Below are 4,414 nucleotides of genomic sequence, written 5' to 3'. Positions count from 1 at the left end.
CGTTGAGTTTCACAGGCAGTGTTTGGGCTAGCATTATCTTGTTGGAACGACACATCACTTTCCTGCTGCAGCATTCTGCACGTACCGAGCGCTGTTTAGTGCCCCCTCCAGAAACACCAAAGGTTAACGAGAGTGATGATGATGTTTGGTTTGTGGGGCGCTCAACTGCGTGGTTATCAGCGCCCGTACAATTTCCCAACCTTTGCTCAGTCCAATTTCGCCACTTTCCTGGATGATGATGAAATGATGAGGACAACACAAACACCCAGTCATCTCGAGGCAGGTGAAAATCCCCGACCCCGCCGGGAATCGAACCCGGGACCCCGTGCTCGGGAAGCGAGAACGCTACCGCGAGACCACGAGCGGCGGACGGTTAACGAGAGTGATAGCTTATCGCATTATAGACCATAAGGCCTCATATGGGGCCAGTGTGTCGGGGACGCATTCTATGAGACAGCTCTCACAAAGTCTACGTCGTAATGGCACGTCAGCATCACCTGCATGCAGGTAGACTCTGCATCGCTGAAGACCATGGCGCGACATTCCATTTCCAAATGATCTTCTCTGGCATCAGTGTAGCCGTGTAGACGCTGTGGCGTGACTGGAGAACGGGCTAGAGGAGTGTGTACCCATAGTCCCACTGCTACAACCTGTTCGCAACAATTCGTGTTGACACGTCTGGGCTCACAAACCCTCTTATCTGTGGTGTGATAGCTGTACGATCTGCCACTGCTGTCCTTACAGTACGATGATTCTGAAGAGTGTGTGCTGCGTGGACGTCTAGAACCTCGTTTAAGGGTGTGAGAATTCTCCCATGACTACTGCTACCAGCATCGTTCCACCACTGACGCAGCACGTCTAACTTGTGTGACGGTTCTCCGAAAGGACCATACGGTCACTGGGAAGGCCACAATTTGATTCCTTTCGAACTTCCTGATATGGCTGCAGGAAGCACGGTTGCGTCTCTATGGTATGGTCTCACCGCACCAAGCCTTTTGGCTGTGGGCACTTCCTATTAAAAAGTAGACACAGATGGCGCTCTGGTAGCTACGCTGAGTTGGCAGACAAAGTTTAAACTGAAACTTCCCCTTTGAATGTAAAGAACGACCGCGCTGGTGAACTTCTACGTTATTTGATACTGAAACAGCTGAGTAAAACTGAACGTACTTAGACAGTACTCTCTTTACTTATTCTGATCACCACTAAACTGACACACAATATTTTTAGCACAACGCAATCTGACTTTCAATAATCCCTACAAAAGAAGGGCCCTGACTAACAATAACCTATGCCTTTCATGAATCACTTACCTCACAAAAATCTTCGTTACTCGAACTACTGCAATACAGCGAGCGCCAATACTGGCAGCTAAATAAAAGATTCTAGCTAGTGAAGGCACTAACTGCTGATTGGCATAGTTAGCAAATGAAAGATTTTGATGGAGGACAAGCAATGTATTTACCTTAACAGTGTTCAAAAGTCATAGTATATATATACTACACTACATGGCATACCAACATAAAAACCTAAACAGACTACTTACAAAACCATTATCAGTACATCTACTTTCTCCCAGGTGGCATGTGAAATCATCAGACCAAAATCGACGTCATATTTCCCGGTATACTAATTTTTTGCCGGCAATGCAATTAGTATAGCCATTCAAGAAGAATTTATAAAATATCTTTTCTCTATGAGAGCAAACGTACGGTACAGAGCGCAACCTCAAAAGGGTAGATATCAGTACTGGCACGCACTCGTCATGCTCTCTCGCTTCCTAAGTAAGTGTGTAAAATACTAAAGTTAAGGTCAAAGCAGAGCTTTAAATAGACGTAAATTGCGTTCAGCTGTGATAAGTTTGTCTCTTTCGTACACGTTCTACTTAACGAGGAGGCACAGTGTAAAACTAATTTAAAAAATGAAAGTATCATGAAGTATGAAATTTAAGAAGTTACGAAATAAAAAATAAAAGAGTTCCTCCCGAAATAAAACAATAAAACCAAAGTAGAAAACGTATTTAGCCATTCTTACACTTACAGTCTGTATATGATTTATGCCTCTAAAAGCATTGGTCTGTCCGTGAATCATTTAATGAAGTGGGCGTCGACAAAATAATCGCATTATATATTACATCCAGATTCCAAAGTGAATAATGGCAGAGTGTGGCTATGTACACTGAGCATCCGTCAATTGATAGTCTTTGGCCACATTTCCAGTTTTACGTTCATCCAAGCAGCGTCTGGGGCAACGGCCTTGCCGCAGTGGATACACCGGTTCCCGTCAGATCACCGAAGTTAAGCGCTGTCGGGCGTGGCCGGCACTTAGATGGGTGGCCATCCAGGCCGCCATGCGCTGTTGCCATTTTTCGGGGTGCACTCATCCTCGTGATGCCAACTGAGGAGCTACTCGACCGAACAGTAGCGACTCCGGTCAAAGAAAACCATCATAACGACCAGGAGAGCGGTGAGCTGACGACACGCTCTCCCCCCCCCCCCCCTATGCACATCCTCATCTGAGGATGACACGGCGGTGGGATGGTCAGGATGGGCCACTTGTGGCATGAAGACGGAGTGATAAACAGCGTCTACGTGTAATCGGAGGACCTCGGCAGTGCCGCATCGCACTTCTCCACACCGTCTCGCACATCATCGATCCCCAACTGCCGCGATAACCACTCCTCGTAGGTAGAGTGTAGTTCTGACAATCAACTGGCTTCGGTATCAGGAGACCATTTAAGCAGTACAACACTAATTCACACAAAGATACCGTGCTGTAAACGTTATGCTATTGTGACACTATGGTCCGATATTCATGTCCTAAACTCATCGATGCCGTACGTCGTTAAGCCCAAAGGCATCTTGTACATCTACAACTTAACACAGTACGTTGAGTGCATGGGCCTCTATCATCTTAAAATCATTCTTTACCCCAATCATTTAAAACATTGTGTACAGTATCGTATATTAGACTAAATACGATACTTTTGCATATAACTAAGATAAACTCAGTCCGAACAGGACTCTGAAAGCCCAAAGCTACCGACCGACGCCAGTGTCCTCCTCAGTCGTTTGTTGTCACTGAATGCGGATATGGAAGGGCATGCGATCAGCACACGTCTCTCTCGAGTGTTAAAAGTTTTCGTGACCGGAACCGCTACTTCTCAGTGAAGCAGCTCGTCAATCGTCAATTGGCATCACAAGGGCTGAGCGCACCCAGCTAGCCAATAGCGTTCAGCAGACAAGGACGGTCACCGATACAAGTACTAACCAAGGCCGACAGCGCTTGACTTCGGTGATCTGACAGGAACCGGTGTTATCTCTGCGGCATGCTAGTTGGAACTGGCATATGGGAAGGAGAAACGGACAAAATTGTGCATGTATAGGCACAGATTAAAAGTTGGGAAGTGGGAGGAATGGGATGATTATAAATAAGATCAGTAAATTGTGCTTCGAAAGTGTATTCAACAAATAGATGACGAGACAATCTTATATCTATTTTGTAAGCCCTTCTAGGATTTGCTTTTCCCTAAGGTTCTTACTGATCATTGAGTCTCTTATTCACTCTTCTCTCCATTTAACTGTGGTTTTCTACTACTTCCAAAATATTCATCGGCAGGATGTCAGGGGTCATATGCGAAATTTGAAGATTATTGCCTGTGTCTTGCCTAGTATGCTTATTTTGAATAAGATGATTACTGAAAGTCGATTTTTTTTAATCGCACATGCAGTATGTTCTTTAACCCTTGTCAAAAAGTTGTGCCCGTTTCCCTAACACAAACTCTGTTATACACGGAAGAAGAAATTTTGTAAATACACAAATTTGAAGATCTTTCTGCGTAACCAACGCCTACAAAACCCATGGAAGGCAAGGTTAACCAAGATTTAGGTGCAAAGTAAATAAATAAAATAAAATACGTAAGCTTGACTTACATGGGAGGCATTTAAGAAATTTCGGAAGAAGAAGGTTAAGACAAGCTTCACACCTAAAAGTTCGTTGCAGAGCATGTTTTCTGATAACACTGATGACATAGGAAGATCTTTCGTGCCCAGTACTGTAGCGGCGCGTGCGCTGTCATGAAACTTCCTGTAATGCCGTGTCTTCTTAGACTCCTTTCTTCCACTCCTTTCTTCCCCAAGTTTCACAGGAGATCTTCTGTAAAGTTTGAAAGGTAGTAGATGAGATATTGGTGGAAGTAAAGCTGTGAGTAGCGGTCGTGAGTACTGCATGGGTAGCTCAGTTGGTACTCCGAACCATGGCGTGCTTCAACGGACCAGTGCGCTAACGTTCATGTCGCGTCACGAATTCTGCACATGGCCCAGACTTTCCTCGTCACATCTTCAATAGTCAGAAGGATGTTGGTCGCATTGGGATCCTTTGTGAGTCAAGACAAAGGAGGCTTCAATCTTTGTCAGGT

General features: G+C 45.0%; 1 pseudogene; it reads left to right on the top strand.

Annotated features, from left to right (window-relative positions):
- Positions 1 to 2,243: 2,243 nt before the first annotated feature.
- LOC126163211 (5S ribosomal RNA) lies at positions 2,244 to 2,361 on the top strand (annotated as a pseudogene).
- Positions 2,362 to 4,414: the final 2,053 nt, after the last annotated feature.

This window comes from Schistocerca cancellata, chromosome 2 (genome assembly GCF_023864275.1).
Source record: "Schistocerca cancellata isolate TAMUIC-IGC-003103 chromosome 2, iqSchCanc2.1, whole genome shotgun sequence".
Lineage (NCBI taxonomy): Eukaryota > Metazoa > Arthropoda > Insecta > Orthoptera > Acrididae > Schistocerca > Schistocerca cancellata.
This window is presented reverse-complemented; position numbering and strand designations above follow the sequence as displayed.